The sequence below is a fragment of the Ambystoma mexicanum genome, chromosome 5q (assembly GCF_040938575.1).
Source record: "Ambystoma mexicanum isolate Mex_15411 chromosome 5q, UKY_AmexF1_1, whole genome shotgun sequence".
NCBI lineage: Eukaryota > Metazoa > Chordata > Amphibia > Caudata > Ambystomatidae > Ambystoma > Ambystoma mexicanum.
The window spans coordinates 763,679,122-763,702,024 of record NC_090933.1 but is presented as its reverse complement, the minus strand read 5'-3'; positions in this window follow the sequence as shown (position 1 = coordinate 763,702,024).

Here is a 22,903-nt window from a genome sequence, read left to right as displayed (position 1 = left end):
AACAGACTGTAGGCTCTTAGACAACAACACATAGCATTGGTTCCCACATTGTAGAGCACTAATTCTAACCAAAAACGTATTTCTTTATAATGTAAATAGAATTGTTCTTCTCTCCCTTTTCCAAACCACTTTGTGATATATTTGCATGTAAGTATAACACTGTCCCTTCTTTTATCCTACCCATTTGCTGTGCTTTGAAGTTGTTCTCTGAGAATTAACACTTACAAATCTATAACATGAAATAAAAGGTGACATTTGGCACTGTGCCACTTCAAATACTTTACTGAAAACGTGTTATAATCGGCTTAAGAACTATAGTTAAGGTGAGTCGGACTCCCATATAAACCCCTCAAAATTCTATCATTAATAAATTTAGATTCGAGTAACGGATTTGACTGACATTTTGAAAGTGATTAGGGGCTTGTAGGCCCACCCAGATTGCAAAGTTTCATAGAGATTTGTTAAAAAATTAAAGGTTATTAAGAAGAAAACATTTTTTTTTCCAAAGTTGCAGGCTACTTCCCATTCATTTTCTCATACATATACATATCACACATTACATATTTAGCAAAGTGCACAGCCAAAACCGCTGCACGGATTTGGACCAGGTCCAAAACAACTTGGCCACAAAGTGTTGACTCGTAATCCATGCATGGTTTGGGTTTATTCTGTGCATTTGTTATTTAAATATGTGATGTTGAAGGGGGGAGTACCCTTCTCAAAAATAGATAGATATATCTTGGGCAAATTACCAAAACCAGGGTTTTTTTAGAAATGAAACAACTGACATCTTGTTTTTCGCTCGATGCGAGTGATAACATTGGTTATAGACGAGGATGACGGGAAAAGAAAAGTAGTTAAAAAGCTGTTTGCAGGTTAAAATAAATCAAAATGACATTAGTCTATAGGTGGGGTGGTTGCTGGAGGACACCAAGTGAAATTTGGAATTTATAGGTGTGTGTTGTGGGGGGAAACAGAGATGTCAGGGGAGGTGAGGAGGCCATTTGGGAAGTGAGGAAGCTGGCACAGATGAGGGGGGCACTTGGAGAGGGCAAGGGGGTCAGGAAAACATTTTTCTTAGCTGTTTCTCCGATATCCGCAGTCATATTTTCGACTATAAACGACCATGGGTATCAGTAGTTCCCTGCCCGCAGCAATATATTTTGGGGTGTTTGTGTTTTATTTCTTTTTAAATGTTATTTGTATTGGTATAGTGATGTCGGGGGTATTGCGCTGGTTTGCCCGATTCGTGCTTTCCCTCGTGCCAAGATCCCTCACGGTGAACGTGCGCCCTACACATTTCATAATATAACATAGCATAACAAAAAGCACAGGCCATGGTGAAAAGCCATTGCCAGTGTCAAGGTAGGTATTTGGTAGTCTTATTTATTTTGGCTTCGTGTTTCCAGCCTTTCTTACATGACTGTGGAGAAAAAAGGAACAAAACAGTTAAAAAATTCAATACAAAAAGGAGTGTGGCTCTTAAAATGTAAATTCTCAGAAGAAAGTGTGTGTTCTTTCTAACTAATTCATTTTTTATCACAGATAGAAGGATATTTCTGTATCTTTACTTTTCTACATCCAGTGAACGTGAACCCTTGTGGTCCTTTTAATTAAGGTAACACATTGTACGATGGATGGCATGGAGAATAACAGACATCAACAGATGCCTCACAGCACGATCTCAATGCATTTCATGAAAAATGACACTTTTATAGCAAAAACTCATCATACGTGACATTTACTACGTGGCAAACTACAAAAACCTACAGGGGATTGTGGCTGGCTCAAGGGGAACATTTAAGTATACTTTCTATATGAGATAGGATTGTGATTGGGTCTCTATAGTCAGTTGGGCAACTCATGCCCTCCCTTAGTGCAAATCATCTTCACAGTTTATTAGCTACATGGCACACCATTGGCTATCAAACTATAAGGCTCTTCGTTATATGGCCTTCTACAATTGGTTGGCACGCTTGTACCCTTCTGGAATATTCGATTCTCTAGCAGCACATAAGCTGGCACCCCAGGTGCTTGTGGGTGGACTTGACCATACCGCCCCACCCAATTAGCCCGTCATCTCTCATCACTCATGCCGTCTGCCATTCAGTTTGTCCTTGAAATTGGCCTTACAGTAGCTTCTCGTCTCTGGGAATATAAGGGAGTGTGAGCACGTTCTTATCAAGGTTCAGACTTGCATGCCCACATCTATTTTCATCTTGGACCTGAATATCCAGACTCAAAACCCTATATATATACATATTCGCGGCGCCACCTGCAGTCTATTCACTACATATAGCCAGCCTTGATCATCCTTCTCAGTGTGTCACTCTCATCTCTTGTGACATCACCAGCCTCTCCTTTTCACATCTTCTCATTTCTTCTGGGATCCCCCTCAAGAGACCGTTATCCCTTCGAGGATACATTATGCAAGGCTTTCTTAGTGGATACCTTGTCTCAAAGGCTCTTTTGGTATAGGTACCATTACTGGCATTGCACATGTAGCAATTTACGTTTCCAAAATATAGGCAGAATATGGGCAGGGCTTCCCGCAGAGGTGTTCGGCTGCTCCTCTACAAACGTATTCAGAGCCTTTCTACCTCAGACATTAAGCATACTCCCACATCTTTATTCTTGTTCAATTTACATATATATGGGATGTCAATATTTTTTTAAAACATATATGCATAACTGTGGCTACTGTGTAGTGTTGAATTTTGGAGGCGCATTTCACCGCAGCAATGACTGGAGGTCGTAGCCATGGGTGTCATGGGTGCTATGCTGAAAAAGAACACGTGGAGAGGAAGTGGGAGTCAAGTGGTTACTGGTGGTCTAGTCTGCTATTTCCATCGAAGAGGAGGAGCTTTTGCGTGACTGCCTGCTGAAACATTGTACAAAATCACCAGTATAGCGCAGAGTGGAGAGGAAGTGGGAGGCAAGTGGTTACTGGTGGTTTGTGGTGGAGCATTGTGGAAGGTGAAGGAAAACAGAAGGTGGTCCGTAAGTCCAATTTGTCTCTCTTTCTCAGACTGTGGAGCACTTCTATGTGAACGGCAATGTGTGGTCATTGATCCGCCTTTCGCAGCGAGGGGGCTTTAAGGTCTGCGTCTTGTATATGAAGCTGCACAATCTTTATCAGTCTCTATCAGGCGCCATCAGTGGAAGTTGCTGGGCTGTTGCCAGATGACAAGGACAATATGGTTCCTTCTTTGGCCTCCCAAGTGAACCATCATAAGGATTTGAAAGGATTTACAGCCAGAGTGCCGTGTGGGCTTTAGTATTTTAACTCAACAGCGATTCTGTTCAATCCGCCGCTTTCATTTGCCTTTAGCTTAAGGGTGGGGACGGGGGGGATGGACTAAGGCTACCCCTAGAGCCATCGGCATTCCCTGCCCGGGCTACTGGTATGGACTATACATCCACTGACTCAGTCATTGCGTTTGGCTGACTCTTTGTTTTCCTTTATTTTTTTCCCTTTTTGGAAATTGTTTGGAACTTGCCTATGGACTCCTGATTCTGGACTTCTGACAATTTGTCATAGACTTTTAACTTGAAGTGGTGCATGTCTGTGTAGGCTTTTGTTTTTATATCATGGTTTCACAGTTTTATATAGTTATTTTTTTAAACATGACAATTTGAGAATAATAGTGACGTGTGAATTAAGGAAATGTAGAAAGTGAACTTTGGTTTTAACATTGGTTTTAGGATGGCCAAAAGAAAGGTTTTGGATGAGGGCAGAACTGGGAAGATGGCCATGAGTGCCCAAAAAATCCAAGCAACTTAAGTCAGCCCAAGAACAAGTAAAGGTCAAGTCACATTTTTCGCAGCTTTCCTTGGACCCATATTTGGAAGATATGGCTGGGAACATTGAAAACCATACACAGGTCACGGAAAAGGCCATCTGGGATGCTGCTTCTGGCATGGAGGGTAATAGTGAGGGTCATATGGAGGGTGGTAGTAGTGCTAATTTGAGTATGACTACTGATGGTTTCTGGAAAAAGGCACAGAGAGAGGGTGCCAATGTATTGGTAGATAGTTGTAATGGTGAGAGTTGGTGAGAGTTTGGTAAGGGTGGCAACCCAGGAATCTGGTGGAGAGGAGGATAAGTACTGGTTGAAAGCCATACTGGTGGAAATGCTCAAACCTCTATACAATTTGTTTGCTAATTGGAGTCCGGCCCCCTTAGAGAGATTTGAAACCAGCTTGTAAGGAGAAGGGGGAACTAAATCTCCAGTCAATCTTTCAAGTGTCGGGTAGTGAACATTCTTCCCTATGATGACTCTAATAGGCAACTTAAAAGAACATTTGAGGAAAGTAACTCAGTTAGGGCTAGGGCCAATGGTAAGGATGTCCCAATGACTGTTGCAGTGCAGGGCCAAGAAAGGGTTGATGGGAGGAGAGAGGTTGGGACGCAGGTTGGGTTGGAGGACTGAATTTCAAAGAGGAGGGCCCATTAAGGTTCAATTATTTGATTACAAAAATGGAACAAGGTGGTGGCCCCGTGAATGAGGTGGGAGTTGGCAAGGGATCCCTTTTGGGGGAAACCAGAAGTTGGAATGATTCCCAGGGAGTGTATGGTTTTGAATGAAATGTGTATCCTAAACCTACCCCCTGCAGCAGCCCTGTTAGTGGGGGTAATCATGGATGTACCAGGGTTGCCTGAGGGTGGTTTTGAATCTACAATCTCCCTGATGAATAAAGCAAGTAACTAGATCAATGCAAACCTTATGGGCCAGAGTATCGTACCTAGTCTTGTTCTGATGGCTAGAAGGGTAGAGTGGTTTGGTCCACATCGAAAATCTGTACATAGAGACTAATTGTCAATTATTTGATCAATTCTAATCTGTCGAGAGGGCTCAAACCAAATGGCCATAGACGTCATAGCATGCTGACATCGCTGGACTTCATCTTGGGGGAGGGCTGCGGATCAGGAGAATGGAACAAGGGAGAATTTATGGAAGAAGGGAAAGTGGTTGGGTGCCTCTCCTTGGGGATCCCCACACTAAATATCAGCCCAATCAGAACTCTGGGACTAGGACTAGTACCAGCATAGTAAGGCAGATAGTGATGGGTAAGGGGCCTGCCTCACTGGGTGTGGTGACCTCTAACAGGTTTGACCACCTCTCGTCTAGATTAACAGAGGGATCCACCCTCCATTGTTATTGAGCTTGACGAAAGTGGAGTGGGGGGCCCGAGCTCTGATAATGGGGAAGGCGTGGGTGTGGGCCTGCTGTCCTGGAATATAGCTGGGGCTAGAGGGAAAGTTGAGAAGGAAGATATAGTAGAGTGCTTGAAGTCCCATGAAATGATTATTTCACAAGAAACGTGGGCATTGGAGAACCCCTCCTAGATCAATATGTATCCTATGGGATTCCTGCAAAGAAAAATGGTAGAGACAGATGCTATGAGGGAATGCCCATATTAACTAAGGCCTCATTGACTTGCATGGTTAAGGTATTAGACACTGAGCTGGACTACCGACAGATGTTGCGAATCTCGACACCCCAGGAGGATCCAGTAGGCAGTCGTAATTTTTATAACAGTCCACACAAGGCTGATGGGAACCGATTGGAAATACTCAAGACCTTTATTGATGAGCAACTAAGGAATAGGGGGAACAGACAAGTCAAGTTTGTTTGGGGTGGAGACTTCAATGTCAGAATGAGCTCAGGACTATCGGGCAGATTTGCTCAATCTACAGGAGGATCTTTCCCTACACATCACAAAGCCACAAATGAAGGATGCCCGGGTCTGTGCAAACGGTTTGCAATTTTGTATTTGGCTTACTGAATGGGGGTTCAGTCTGTAAATGGTGGTATAGTGCCTGATATACCAGGCAATCAGACCTTCAATAACCATCTGGGCTCCTCTACAATAGACTATTTTTGTCTTTTAGTAGAATTGTGGAATTGAGTAGTTGACTTTGGAGTGGTGGCTGACCCGAACAGTGACCACAACCCAATTGGTTTGAAACTTAGGCGAGTAGGAGTGGCTGGTCTGTCTGATAGCTCCCCTCCCTTGGTAAATATGGAAGATGTGTCCAAGAGGAGAATCAATTGGGCAGGAATTCAGGACTCTAAGCTGCATGTTGATATTTTGGCAGAGAACATTTCTGATATCCACGATATTCTAGAATGCGCAGCCAATCCCAAATGGATAGTGGAGCACTTTATCAATGTATTGGAGCAATAACAGAGGGCTTTATTGTGCAATGCTTGCAGAAAGCAAAACCATGCTTGAGGGAGTAGGTTTAACGACTCCTGTACCTCTGCAAAAATGTTACTCTTGATGGTACTGAAATCACTGGTTAGCTCTAGGGGGGAGATCATTCAGGCTAGAGCTAATTATCGTTCGGTGCTGGAAAAGAGGAAACTAGAGCTTGAAGTGGAAGCATGGGAAGAATTTTGGGAGGCTTCAAGGTCGAGTAACTCAAAAGCATTCTGGGAATTTGTGAATGGGGGTCCAGCCTATAAACCCACAGAACTCAAGGGGTACCTATGTGGAAGAAGTAGTGTGGGTTGAGTATTTTGTATCCCTGTATGGAGCTAGAGCACAATGGGAGGAATCTAGAAGCAATTGCAACACATTGCGCTTCAGGCTAGAGGATGTTTATTTAGCCATTAAATTTCAGGCATGTATTCGTGCTCCAGATCCTGATGCTATAGCCTCAGATCTGTTTTGGGATGAGCTTGATTTATGGGCTCCTATGGTGACTATAGCGTTTAATGTTTGCTTAGATTCTGGCCATTTTCCACCCTCGTGAAAGTCTGCTATCATGTTCCCTATCTTCAAAAAAGGAGATCCTGCGAGTCCAAGGTCGTAGAGACCTATTTCCCTATTGGATACCTCGTTCTAAATATTTGGGAGGGTGCTCTTGGGGTATATAGAGTCTTGGCTAATGGAGGGTGCATTGCTGTCAGATATACAGGAACCAGGAACCATGGAACCAGAAACCATGGAATCTGTTAATAACTAACTCCATCTTCTGCAGGGGCGAGGCAGTGTATCTTGCTTTCATGGACCTGACTATGGCTTTTGATAAGGTGGACAGATCGAAGTTGTGGGCTGTGCTCGGGTCAATGGGATGCCGGGAGGGAATTCTGAGTGTGTTGCAAGAACTCCACTGGGAGAACCAGGCGTGCGTGCGTAGTGGATCGGGAGGGCCATTGCACTGCATGCTTTGATGTGGGGTGTCAGGTCTGCCAGGGGTGTGTTCTGGCCCCAATTCTTTTTACCCTTTATATCAATGGGCTTTTGGAGGCCTTGGTAGACACTGGGACGGACTACCTGAATCTGGGGGTAAGGGCCTTTCCGGTCTTGGTTTATGCGCATAATACAGTGTTAATAGCCATGTCCCCAAGGGCCCTTCAGATTTTGATAGATGCCTATGCTGAATAATTTGAGGCTAAAATTCAACACTTAAAAATCAGCTGTAATGGGGTGCGGGGGAAAGGAAGAGACTGGTGAAGATGTATCCTATGGTTTGTAACAGGGACATCATACCCAGATTTAAAGGATTTGACTACTTGGGTGTCAGATGGTCAGAGTCGGTCATGGTCTGAGCCCATGTTAATAAGCAATCCCTGAATATGCGCCAATATGTAGGAGGGATTTCCTGCTTCTTGTCCCACTGTCAGGGACAACCCCTTGACCTGGTTTTAAAAGACTATATTGTGCAGACCAAGGCGGCAACTGGAGTGCATTTGTGAGGCTATACAAAAGCACCAGAGATACAGGTCACGGAAAAGAGTTTTTCAGAAGTATATTGGGACTGCTGGGATCAGTCCATAGCGAACTGGGAATGGACTTCTGGGAGGACCAATGGCCATTGGCTCATATAAATTTTTTGCTTCGCCTGTGGGCCAATGACCATGCTACCTTATGTCATTTTATTATCAGGACTACCATGGATAGGACACATTGCCACAAAATCCACTGGTGAGCATCGATTGATGAGTCCCTGTCTAGAATTAACATTCAGGTTCATTCTCCCCCAGCTAGTTTGCTGACCTCTGGGTAACTGTGCTCTTACAAGTGCATTTTGAATAGGCCAATGAAGGACAAAAGGAACTTCATGGAACTTGATATCAATCGGGACAGAAATCACGCTGTGATAAGAAGGGTGAATGAGATTCAGCCATACCTTCTCCTGAGTTCCAAAAGGGAAGAGTGTTGGCTGATCATGCAAGCAAGATTTGACTGTTTTCAGCTGAGGGGAAACACAGCTCAGTGGTCCTGGTATCCCGATATATCAAGTTGCCCAGCCTGTGTATATTGTTTAGCCCAGCGTATAATGTCATTAGAAGGTCTACTATTTTACTGGTCCTGAGGCCAACCAATATTCGCTCCAACAGGCCGGCTTTATTAATTCTTTTGGCTGCAAATTCTGTATTGACAGCTTGGGCAGTTTTATCCTTTCTGAAATGAGCCATGTATCAGAGAAAGGGGATATTGGCTCAACTGTGATGATGCGTCTATGTCAGTGGCATGCACCGCATTTTCTTTTAACAAAATTGTTTCTATAATGTATTGTTTATTGGGGTGAATTTGAAGCATCAATATTGTGGTTTTAATAATTGTGATGAATTGGTTATTTTTTATATTGTATGTGGAATTGCTTTTTTATGTGTTTGAAGGATGCATCTATCCGAATAAACATATTGATTGGCATTGTATTTTCAGTTAGTCCAATAAAAGGTATCAAAAATGTACTCAAAGGAGTACTTTTTAAAAACTATCTATTACATAAATATGTATATATCTATAGCAACCCTTGTGACCCCTCCTATGTATCATCTTGTAATCACGGCTATAAATAAAGGTCAATTAATTGCATTTTTATTGTATGTGTGTATGTATATGTGATATGTAGTCCTTGGTACATTGTTTTGGGGTACACTGAATGTAGCACTTAAGGGCATTTGTAGTACTGCTTTGATATTATGAAGACACTTCATTGGTTAAGTGTACTCCATCATGTGTATAGAAATTGGTTATGTAGAACTGTATGTTGTTGTTTGAAATCCATATTTGTTTGTGGTCTGTCATGAATGCTGAAACTACTTTATTAACATTTCTACGTGATTTTTCAATTTTACAATAAAATCTGGTGGTCCATCTCCATTTTTGCCTCTGAGTCAGATTAGAAAAGATAAAGACGGTGTGAGGAAAAAGTTCTTGTTTCATCATCAAAGCAAGGGACATGCCTCATACATTACCCAAATCATTGCATCCATAATGAATTAGTATGATGTCTGGATGCCCTGCACTTCTGAGAGTGAACACTTTTGGAAATACATTGTGCCAAAGCATTACTCGCAGTCCAAACCATTTATTTGCATGATATCTGTAGTCTTTCTCTTTTTCCAGGAAAATGACTTTTAGTTTGAATTTTTACAAATTTTTAAGAGCAGGGTATGTATGATGTGTTTGTTTTGGTTTTGTTTTGGTGTTTGTAATTGGTTGATTTTAGTGTTGTAATTTTGTACTTGCCAGATATAGCTTACATTCAAAATGTGTTGGCCATTTTAGTATTTTGCATTGTAAAGCAAGTCCTCTTTTGTGGTTTCGATTTTGGAAAGTATAAAAGTCACCATTTTGTGCAGGTTACTGCTTTTGATTGTGGAAGTCATCATGTACAATACTTTTATTTGTTGTGTCCGAAACATCATTTACCTGTTTTTGAACCTCGTGCACCTTTCCTAACTCCAATCTTCTGTAGCCTAACTACTATATATGCTTTCTTTATCATCATCCACTTAAAATAACTCCATGAGCAGTCATTTATTGTATTGACACCTTTTAAGTACTATTGTGCTAACCCTTTAATTGTTCCTCCTTTTTACCCACTTTTACCCTAATCCTCTTTTCCCTTGTATTGTTATTTGTTCAGTTTGTCTCTTTTCTGTTTTACTTTTTTTTCTTATGTTTAACTTTTTCCTTAGTGTTGTCATTTTTGTTACTATACATTTCACTCACCAGTTGGACATTTCAACATGTCTAACCCTGAGACCAGCAGCTGACAATGTCATCTGGGTCCCTAATCAATCACCACCTGGTAAGAAAGCCAAAGGAATAAAGTCTCCTGCAGACAGTTGTAGACATTTCAAGGTCAAAGAACATTGCTCTAAAAAGGAGTCGGAGGATGTTCAGTGCACATTGTGCATTAAGACGCGGATCATGAAATGTGCTATCGCAAATCCTTGGAATATCTATAATTATCAATCTGGTCAAAGTGCATTGGGATGATGTAGACTAAATATACCGTAAATTGCACAAACACCACAAAGCTAAAATGCACAGGGCTCATGCATTACGTGCATGGAAATCTACAACCCGTCAGCACCTGATTTCACCAGTGCGACGCCACCGACACCGAATGAACCCTCGACTTCAGCAGCAGTGTCAATTCCACATGTTTCAATGTTATCGGCTCCCATTGTTTAAGTTAAGAGAGTTATGTGTGATCTATGCCACAAATGGATAGCTGTGGGAGGTACCGAAACTAAGGATTGGGACAAGTTCATAGCTGAATATGAGAATAATTGTCATATTTAGTGGCAATTTCCCACCTTTTTTAGAAAGAAAATAAATATATATATATATATATATATATATATATATATATATATTTTTTTTTTTTCCTTTTTATTTTATATGTTTCTTCCTTATGTGTTTTCTTTCCCTGTTTCACCCAACTCTTTCCTTCCCCCAAAATGGCCCTTTTAGGGGCCACCCTCTAAGTTACAAAAATAGAGGAAATTAAACTCATACTACAAAACTATATTACATATCTATTTTAATTTATGTTATTCTGTTTGAGTGAATAAAATCCCCCAAAATGTTTATTTGTAATTACAGCAGCATATGAGGTCTTTCCTTATTGCTTGATGCAGCCTGTGCAAGGAACCAGCTTGTGTGCTATGGGCATGGATGACAATGAGAACTGTGAGTGGAGCATGTAAATCCACTTTTCTCAAGCCAGCCATGCCCAAACCACACCAGGAGAAGAGGATGACCTCATCCGCACATCAAAGTAAGCATTGCTAGGTGGCAATTCACCAGCTGCCTCCAATGCTGCTTTGTTTTTATTTTTAACAGTAATTACATTGTATATAACAGATTAAAGGAATAATGGCATTAAACATAACATTCTTTATGTTAGCTTATAAAACGTTCAATTTCTTAATAACTGTTTAGGCTATGATTATAGACGTCACACTGTGCACATGCTGACTCTGTTGGCTGATGTAAACATCCCTGGATCTTTCAGATACATAGATAGTAAGTGGCAGTAAATATTTAGAGCTTTATTTGAATTGGAAACAGCAACACAGCTGGAAGCACTATCCATGAACAATCAGGACACACCAGATTCCATATCCAGGAGTTATCACCATTCCCAAAGTAAATAACTTTATATTGGTCATTGCTAGCAGTCCTTTTAATAAACCATCTGGTATGGGTCCACAGGAACAATGTACGTGATTACTACTGAAAACATTTTTTTTTGGCATTGGGCCTCATTACGACCCAGGCGGTAAGTTACCGCCTGGGTCGTACCTTTACCACCATGGCGTAAACTACGTTTACGCCATGGTGGTTGGCGGACTTACCGCCCCATTCCAAGGATGGCGGGGCGGTAAGTCCCCAATCCCCATTTACCCTTCCCCATTCCCATTTTTGCCCCATAGGGCATAATGGGAGTGGGGAAGGCGTTAATTACGCCACCGTAAATTACGGTGGCGTAATTAACATCAAGGTCCCATAGCGCCATGGATTTTAACACCTGCTCCATGGCGCTAAGGGACCTCGGAATCAGGCGGTAAGGGTCGGCGCTGTTTACGCCGCCGTAAACCCCTTACCGCCTGAGTCGTAATGAGGCCCATTGTCTTTTTAGTCTTGCAATTTAAGTTGTTTTGTATTTTCCTCCATTGTTAGACAATTAAACATGTCTGACAAGCATAGCAGCAGTGATGATGTTGTGCGTGTGCCCAATCCCGCCCAACCCCAGAAAAAAAAGTGACTGCAATGAAGTCCATCACAGATAGTTGGCGTTAATTCAAAGTAACAGAAAAAGAAGCAGAGGATGTCCAATGCACATTGTGCAAAAAAACACTGATACATGTGCCTTCAAACGTTCTCTTTGAAAGCCTGGGAATGTCAGTCCAAATAAACCTGGTGCAGCTCCACTGTGGATGATGAGTATTGTAAATCATATTAGCACCACAAAATAAAAATACATGGGACTCAGGTATTACGTCGCAGAAAATCAGCACCACCGCCAGCACCTGCATCCACCAATGGGTCAACCCTCAATTTATGCAGCAGCTGCTTCAATTCCAACTGTTGCTATATTACCGCCACCCAATTTATTGGTTAGGAAGGTAATGTGCTGCATATGTCACAATTGGGTTGCCATTGAAACGATTAAAAAAAAGTAAATGTCTGCCATGACAGGTCCCTTCTCCGTTTCTATGGCAGCCACACGCTGAAGAAACACTGAGGGACATGATGGCGATCAGTACCTTGTCAGTCTGCTAGGGACCCAGCGAGGGCCAAACGTAAGATTTGTAACAATTTGTTTGTCCCTCATTGGGTACTAATTTTACTTTAAAATGTCTACTTGGATATCATTAGGAAAATGAACACATCCAAGATATAGTGGAAAAGGAAAAAAACGGTTACATACAATGTTATTACTGTTGTCACCAGTGATGGCATGAGCGATGCTATCTGTGATGTGAACAGTGATCTGATACAACATGTAATTAGTGATGCCATCAGTGATGTCATCTGTGATGTCATCATTAAGGTCATAGGCTGCACAACAGGGGGCAACGTTAAGGTGGCTTTAGTTGAATATATTTATATTGTGGTATGCATGACACGTGATTGAGCCATTCATTGATGCAGATAGAAGTCATGTTTAGGCGTGCAGCACAAGCATGTGATGTGATTGGCTGGTGTATCAGGTGCAAAGATGTGTAGCTGTGTTGAAGAAGCTCAATGTTCTATTGGGTCATTGCGCACATGTGGATTTTGTCACATGGCATGGGCGTAGCCATGTCAATACATCACAATGTATGATTGATCAGTTTGTTGATGCGGCCAGGAGTTATGTGTAGGCATGTAACTGCAGCACGTGATATGATTGGCTGGTGCAACAGGCGCAAGCATTCCTAGCTGTGTCAACGAAGCCCGACGTACCATGGCTTTATTTCTCAAATGTGGATTTCATCGCACAACATGGGCATAGCCACATCAATATACTGCAGCATGTGATTGGGCCCTTTGTTGATGCAGCTAAGTGGGTTTACCGCAGATCATGATCTGATTCACGTTTAAAAACAGGCGCTAAGCCGTGTAGCCATGTCAACGCATCTTTCAAAGTTATTGGGACTTTCCTGGACTCGGCTGCGGCCATGTGCGTTTTCTCGTTGACTCAGGCATTTGGTCAATAATTTAGGCACAAACATGTCATTGCGCTTTTGTCATATCCACACACATGGAAAACACATTCCGGTTGGCTATATGGCTTAACAGTGGTTATACCCCTTTCACAAGCACATTTTCCCTGTTTTCTGTCATTGCTTTTTGTCTCTTGGTGGGTGAACTTCTTTGTAACAAAACAAATACATTGAGTGGGGTGCACTACCAGCTTATTGAAATCTTAATAGAAGATATATTTCAGGTCCCCTTGGAATGCCCCTAGCTACATGGACAAGATATTATCAAAAAGTAGCTCATCAAAAACTTGACAAGTTACCCAGTCACTCCTTTGGGGAAGAATCCCCTTATAAGTTTATTCATATGTTTAATGAAAGCATTCTTGACCGACAAAGGGTCATAATGAAAATCATAAAATCGTTAAATAAAGTATGCCTTTAATCTGCAGAACACAGTGTTGAATTGAGAGTGACTGAATCTTTTGGCACTAGAGAAACCATCGACAAGTAAGTGGGAACTGCTATGATGGGTCTTATAGTGGTCCTTTATTTTATTTATTTTTTAAAATATATATTTTTTAGTGTGTTTGGTTACATAAGAAATACTTTACACTTTAAAAGAGAGATTTTAGTTACAGTGCTAGGATAAAACATGTGATTATATAAAGAAAAGAAAATCGTTCAACAATTTATAATTCATGTTTCAATTTTGATGAATTCTAAGAATCTCAACGTGTCTAAAATCAATGATACAGACGTTTGTTCCTTTAAAAATCATTGCCAAAATTAATTTTTCTGTTATGGTCATAAAATATTTCAGATGTTTATAAAAAAAATGTGTTTCTTGAACCTTTCAGTTCCGGACAAAACAAATTAAGTGTCTCAATGACTCAATCTGATGACCACAGAAATGCCAGATGGACGATGGGTTCTGCTGAGGGTTTGCGGTCACCAAAATTCCATGAGCTTTCCGTAGGTTTAAGCGAGATCTCAGGAAGTTCATCTGTCTGCGACTGCATGGGAAATATTGTAAGTATCTTGGCAGGACATTCAATGCCTTTCACTCTGCTTGAAAATGTTTAAAGGTTTTACATCTGGCATTCAATTGACTTGCACCAGTCAGTTCTCCACATTTTTATTTTGACTATGTCAGGTCTGTTTATTAGGATCTCCCAAGTGGATCCAAATTCATCTAACCAGTCCAAACACTGACTTTTCCATTTAGCTATGATGGATGATGGGCTTGTTAAAGATTCGGCTGCTATGTACACTCAGATCGAGTCCTGTGGTCTGGTGATGATTTTTCTTCAAAAAGACAAAGCTTTTCTTTTGGCAGTTGCTTGAAGTGACAGTTACCCCATCTCATAAGTAAGAATCTGAATAGGAACAGAGGTTGGGAGGCTCAGGGCTTTTTCCCAAAATATGCCTTCTAATCTGTTCCAATGTGAAAGCTTGCCAATTAGTGTTGCTTCTGCTTCATAAGTTATTATTGGAAAGACCTTATATTTATAAAAAGTATTGTAGGTAAACTGGAAAAGAGACCATATTTCTTGTGTATTATGGGTGCCTGTGATGCTGACATTTCTGCCTTAGTTCTCAAATTCTCTCTCTGTGGTGCATCGGTTTGTTTCTCATTTATAAAGAGACCCACATATCTATACTCAGAAACTACATGTACAAGTTCACCATGCATGTTCCATTGCAGTCTAGTCAGTTTTCTCCGCTTACCTGGTGTGAAAATCATAATGTTTGACTTCTTGAGGTTGATTGTTAATCTATTAGTTTGTCAGTAGGTGTATAGTACATCAAGTTTTCTTTGCAAACCAATAGGGGTTTGGTCCATGATGACCAAGTCTGAGTTTAGGAGGACATGCTCATACTTTAACTACGTGGAGGCCAAGATCTCTTATGAAGAGATTAAATAGGATTGATGCCAAAACACATCCTTGTTTCTGGGCGTGATTTGTTTTAGGTGACGAGTCACAAGGCCTAGTTGGTTGAGTCGTATTTGGACCGCTGTTCCCGAGTATAGATCTTTTATAATTTCCAGCAAATGTTTTGGACAACCCTACTCAATCATCTTGGCCCAAAGCATGGTGCAATCAACTGCTTCAAATGCCAGTTTAAAATTGATAAATGCAAGAAAAATTGGTTGATTGGGGGCCAGCACTGTTTCCTTGATAATGGATAAGGTGACTAAGTCAGGTATGGTTCCCAGGCCGGCTCTGAAGCCGGATTGGAAAAGGTCATGCATGGTATTTTCTTTTATCCACTTTAGCAAGTCTTTTAGCACCAATACTTTTCCGATGACATCAAGCAAAGCTATGGGGCAATAGTTTGAAGGATTTGGTCGATCTCCCTTCTTGAAGATAGGTACTATAAATAATTTCTTCCATGATCCTGGGATTTGTTTTGTGGCTAAGATGGTGTTAAATAGGGTGATCATTATCTTCGCCCATTGATTGCTGTGAGCTTTTAACATTCTTTTAGAGATGCTTTTAATGCGGGGGGCACATGAGTTGGACAATTTTTGGATAATTGTAATCACCGATTCGAAGTCAAAGTTTAGTGCCCAGTCACAGCTCGATGAGAACTTTTCATCAGTTTGGAGTAATGTGGAAGATAAAAACAGGCTTTCATAATGGGCGACCCAGCGATCTTCCGATATGATGCTTATTTGCGAAGCTATTTGAGATGAGGCAATAGCTCTCTTTATGCTGGCCTATGTTGCTGCACTGCTTTTAGATATAGTGCCGTCAACATTTCTTCAGCTGGTTTTTGAAGTAGGATTGTTTTGCGTACTTTTAACCAATTTTTACATTTTTGTTTAAGCTGCCTAATCTCACGTAAACCTCCAGCCCTTGAGTTTGCGTAAGTCTTCTGGTTTATCTCCTTGTTGCTTTTTTTCTTGTTTGTGTTTCTGCATCAAAAGTATATTTATGCTTCTCAAAGCATGGCCTATGGATAGGGCATTGAGCAATCAAACGTTGTAATATTGCAGGATATGTTTTTACATCTTGTGGATGTTTCCTTATGTGTTCATTAACAAGTTATAATGAACAATTAAATCTCCTTGGGCTGAGACTTCCACCTGTGCGCTGTAGTGATCAATACTCTGTGAATTAAGCGTTAGTGACCAGTGCACAGTAAGCAATTGATGTTCACTGTTTGTTTGAAGATTCATCAGTTTATCTTTGATTTGCCAGTGTATTTCTCTGGATACAAAGAAGCAGTCAAGAGTGGCTTTTTGAGAGATATGGCGCGTTCAGTGGACTCTGCGTCAACTGGTCGAAATCTACACTGTTCCCGGTGAAGCACATAGATAATGCAATACCGGACGTATGCCCCTATCGCATTGAAAGGGAACAATTTAGATACCTCGGTGTCCAAGTCACACATACATTGTCGGATAATGTAGGGGAGAATTTACATCCAATAATGGCTAGATTCAAGGATGATATTTGCCACTGGATGTCCCTGCCACTCACACTACTGGGACGCGCGGCACTCTTTAAAATGATGGCCCTTCCCCGTTTTCTTTATATAGTACAAAACGCACCACTACCCATAGCAACCAGTGAATTCCATAAGATGGACCAAACACTTAGAAGGCTGTTGTGGAAGGGGGGACACCCGCGAATAGCACTTACCACGTTACAGAGATCCATATGGGAGGGCGGGATTGGACTCGCCCGACTACAAACCTATTATTGGGCCAGTCAAATGGCAATAGTGAATGACAAACTGCATGGCAATACCACCCTACCGCACAACAAAATACAGATCACTGAAGCACAGGAGAGGCCCATCATGAGCCTCCTGTACCAAAAAAAAGATCGATCCGCAGGCTCATCCATGTTGTCCCATATAACCCTAATTTGGACTGAAGTACATAGATGTACATAGATACCTGGGCTGGGATAAAAAACTTAAATTAGCACAACCACTCTGAAACAACAGACATCTCCCAGAGGTGAATAAACTCCCTAAATGGCAAACATGGGCCCAACTAGGTATCACGAAAATTGGTGACGTAATGAAGGATAGTGTAATATTAATGTTTGAGGATCTAGCTGCCATCTTCGCACTCCCACCCAACGAACAATATCACTATATCCAGCTCAAACACGCGTTGCAGGCTCACCTTCTGGAATTGTGTGATATACCTGACTATTCTCCAGTAGAACGTAATGTGTTTCCAGAGCTGCTTGAACAGAAAGTTACATCGACTATGTATAGTGCTATTAACTCCTTTGCCACAAAAGAGATGTCGGGTCTGAAAGCCAAGTGGGAGAGGGAGGTAGGGGATATACTTCCAGAGGAATGGATAAATGCTTTAATGTACCCCAGAGAATCAACCATCTCCTCCAGGCTGAGACTAATCCAATTGAAGGTACTACATAGGGTATATTACCCAAGGGTGACGCTGTTCAAATGGGGTAAGATTGCGAATCCATACTGTTTGAGATGTAAGAGGGAGGAAGGCTCATATTATCACATCCTGTGGGAATGTGTCAACATTCAACGATATTGGCAGCAGTGCTGTGATGATCTATCATGGGTATTGGGGAAGAGAATATTAGAAAGCGTTCTTAGCTACCACCACTGCGATACTTAAAAGGAACATAGTGCAACTATGGGGCTCGGTTAGACCACCGAGCTTTGAGCAATGGATCAAGGATGTGGACATCTGCATCGCCAGGGAAAAGAGGGTTTATACTGCCAGAGGGTGCCCTGAGAAAGCGCAGAAAATATGGCAAAAGTGGGAAGAAATGCACTAACAGTAAGCATAATATTGTACCATAGCGCAACCCAGAGACTTGCGTATGGCCTGATGGGTGTCACATAAGAGTATAAAATGTCGAGAAGTGCTTTGAAGAATGTTGGGGGTGAGCTAGGGTGGGAGGTTGTTGTTGGGCAGGGATTGGGAAGTTTTGTTTTGTTTACCCCGCTGTACGGGGCTGTATGTTTTATATTTTTCAAAAAACAATAAAATGTTATATTAAAAAAAAAAAAAAGAGTGGCTTTTTGTTTCCCTGTCAACCATGTTGGCGCTGGCGGTATGTCTCCTGGAATCATGGCGTTAACCATCAGAAGGTCTCTAGATTTCATAAGCTCCCTAGAAGCTTTGGGCAAGACTCTTTCAGAACATATGACCAAATGCTAATGCTAGAAATATGTTTAAGTGTCCATTTTATTTATCCCATTCTTTAGAAGAAATAAGCACAACAAAATGTGAAAAATATAAAATGCAAACAAAATATATTCTTTATTTGTTTACCTTTTGCTACATGTATTAATCTTATTGTTTTTCCCTTCTGAGTTCCTACCTCTTTTTTCCTTCTCCCTAAAAACGGTCCTTTTCAAGGCAAACTTTTCAGTTATAAATATAGACAATAAAAACACCTACTGTACATATGGATGAAAGACCTTTAATTTATCCTTTGAATACAGTGTGTGTTAAAAATAAACAACATACCCTTGTGTTTTTCCTTCTAGCCACAGTTTTCTCCTTTGGAAGCTGTGAGTAAACCTCTGAGTCATTGCTGCATTTAGCTGTGCATGCATCCTTGGTACCCGCAGCTATAATACCATTTTTTTTAAAAACATACACATGTGTGTATGTTTTTAAAAAAAGGGTATATATATATATATATATATATATATATAGTATGTCTTGTTTTGTTTTGCCATTATGTGTGGCTTAGTTTTTGAACCCAATCAAAGATGGCCGTATTGTGTAACAGACCTATAGGAAATCTGCGTGACTCTCTATACTATGATCATAGAGTGTAAATCTGAATAAATAGTCCTTCCTTTGTGTTTCTCGCCCTTAACACGAGCAAGCGGTTTGTTACTGCAAAACGTGTCGTTTTCGTGCTGTTTTCTTTTCTGTCCTGGACATTTATTTTATTAAAGAATATTTTTTGGCATACATCAATGGTTAGCTGCCTCAGTGTTTTGCCGCGATTCCTGCATGCAAGACCGCTTCCTGGAGTGCCTTCCGCCTTCCCTGCACTCTTGTACAGGGTCTACCACACATATATATATAAAAATATATGGCGAGAGCCGTCCTATAATTAAGGTGAGTCGGTGACACATAGGAAACCACAAAATTCTATTGTTAATAACATTTGATTTGAGTAGGATTTGGCCAAAATTTTGAAAGTAATTAAAAGTCTGCGATCTCCCACCTCCCCCATCCCCCGGACTGTCAAGTTTAATAAATATTCGTTAACAAAATGAAAAAACTAATAAGCGCAAAATTTATTTTTTTTCCAAAATGTGCGGCCTACTTCCTATTCATTTTCCCATACACAAAAAAGGTCAATTAAAAGTGCACCGCCTAAACCTCTGAGTATTTATGTATGATAAGTAGTCCACAAAAGGACTGTTTGGGGGGACACTGATTGTAGAACTTTAGCACATCAGGAGTACTGTTTTGTTGTTATCAAGGAACACTGCATTTCCTCCATTGATTAGGTGTATTCCGTTATGCCTACAGAAATATCGTATATAGAACTGTAAGTTGTTGTTCGAAATCCATAATTGGTTGTGGTCTCTCGTGATGCTGAAACTGATTTATTAACATTTCTCCAGGATTTCTCAATGTTACCATTAAATCTGATGGCCCATCTCCATTTTTACCTCTTAGCTAGATTGGAAAAGATGAAGATGGTATGCGGAAATAGTTCCATTCGTTTTTCCATGTCTTGTTTCATCATTAAAGTAAGGGAAACCCCTTGTACATTCCCCAAATCATTGCTTCCACAATGAATTAGTATGACATCTGGGTGCCCTGTACTTATCAGACTTAACAATTTTGGAAAAAAGTGGAACCAACAGCCAATTGTCTCCAATCAGCCACACAGTTAAGAAAGCAGCCATGGTACCTGCCGTATTTGTCTGTTTCCAGAAAATTATTCCTTTTTTGAATTTCTAGTAGTTTGTATGAGTAGGGTATGTATGATGTGTGTGTGTTGCACTTTGTAATTGGTGGATGTGCTATTGTTAGTATTTTTGGCTAACAAACAGCCGCCCAGCATGCAGCATTGCTAGTCATGGGTAGACACCTCACCCGTTGCAGCCACAGCTATATTAGAGCAAGTGACACTTCATGTGTTTGTGGACGTGTGGTATTCGTGGCTATCCACAATTTTGGGTGGGGAGGCATGTTATAATCATTGAGTGCTTTGGGGTATAAAAAGAGACTAGGGGAGTGTAGGAGGATTATGAGGAGTGGAGGGGGTTCTGGTAGGCATGTTGGGAACAGTTTTGGGAGTTTTGTGTAGTGGACATGTAATTTTTCATTCCAAGATTTTGCAAATAGCCATGGCTATCAACAGACCTCTAAGAGGGGCTCTTGTGTAGCCGCGTCTATAAAAAGCATGTACCAAGGAGCGTTGATACTGCTCTGCGTTTTATTTGTTGTGGCTGGAGCCGCGGGTATATTTAAAGCTGCATCTATAAATATACATTTTCTGTGCAATAATAATACTTTTATGTGGATGATACAGTACAGATTTTTATTTTTGCATGTTATTCTAAGTACTTGGTTGTTCACTTATTTGATTTGAAGGTTTCAAAGCCAATTTGGTTTGACTTGGGGCTTACAGAAAAATGCACGTGTACCTGCGACTACAAGTGAGGCTTGTAGCCGCGTTCAATATCTGTTTGATGGTTAGCAGGGTTTGTATGTGTTTTGGTGTTTCTAATTGGGTAGTGTTAAATTTGTTAACGTGTACTTCATTGTGATACGTTGCAGTGAACATGTCAGCCATTTTATTCGTTTTTTCATAAAATAGTCCTCTTTTTGTGGTTTTGATTTTGGTAAGTATGAAACTCCCCTTTTTGTCTACTTTTCTCATTTTCACTGCAAGAATCACACTGTGCAGTTCATGTTACCTGCAATAAAAGCTGGTAAGATAGCTAAGCAGGTTAAGAGCTTGCTGGTGCAATCTATTTGTGATCTACAGAACATAGGTTAAAATCCCAGCAAAGCCAACTCAGCGTTTCATCCTTCCGAGGTCGATAAATGAGTACCAACTTCATTTGGGATGATACATGTATGTAAATTATGTTTTCTGTAAAGCACTTTGGCTTAAGGCGCTATATCAATAAAAAATCATTATCATTATAAAATATGATTGGCATTGATAAGTTGTTGGTGTTTGTTGTGTTGAAAGTTTGATTTGATAATATGTTCATAATGGGGCTCTGTGGTTGTCTTTGTTTTTTACTGTATTTGTTAACAATGAAGTGCTGCTGTTGTATATTTAGAAAATGGGTGGGAATAATTATTGAAAGTTGTTTATTAGGAAAGGAATTGAATTTTAGTGCGGAACATGATATAAAATCATAAAGTATGCTTGTTGTTTTCAAAATAAAAGATTTATCACAGAGCAGTAGGAATGTGATTTTATCTACAATGCTTTTTTAATTACTTATGGTGTGTGTTAAAGTAATTATTTTTGGGGTGATACAAAAATGTGTTTGTTTTAAAAATATATCTTTTTTTTTGCTGGTGTGGTGTGATATTTAGTGTGCCCGTAGTTAAAGGTTTCTGACTACTAGGAGGGCTTCAATAAAGACTTTGGGGAAGTATCATACACAGGAATGCCCCCTTGGCTTTGGGCGTATTGCTATGCAAACTCCTATTATGTAAAACGCAGTATGTGTTAGGAAATCCTATTTTATTAATTAGAGGTTGCAAAATGTTGGGATGGTTTATTTGAAGTTTACATGTGCAACAGCTTTAAATAGGAAACACTGTTTTTGTTTTAATGTTCTTATTGCTGTACTGTTATTTGTTGCAGTAATACTGCCAACAGTCAATGGCAGTTTTCTGGGCACAAAGTACCGGACAGTCCTGTGATGTCCACGAACATCTTACATGTTCAATGGCATTTATGCTTATTTCTGTATTGCAAGGTTGGTGAATAGCAGTTTTTGGATGGCTTACAACTTTGGCACCACTCAACGAAACTGCATGAATTTCTTTCTAAAGCTGATTCTTAATGGTTTTGCAAAGTGTGTGGCTGTTTTGTCAAGAGGGAACAAAATTAGAGGGGGTGTCCCAAAATATTGTAAATGCTAATAAATGTGGTGCCATTTGACGAATCTGCAGAAAAGGTTGCTTTGTTTTTGCAAACTTTAGTGAGATTTTTTGAAGACTGAGCAAAATTAGAGGGGGGGTCGCAACATTTTTTAATAGTTTATAACTTTTTTGCGGTTTGACGAATGTGGCCAAATGTTTTCAGAAAGATTATAGACCCAACCTTGAATGATCAACAAAGTCTGAATGGATTTTGAGATGTGGAGGCTAAGTCATATGCCTATTGTATGGACGTAAAAAGCATTGGCAAGAACCTGAAAGCATGATTATTTCTGACAAGCGTCATAATGTAGGTTTCAAAAATAGTGCTATATCTGTGGTGATTGAGGTATAGCCTGTG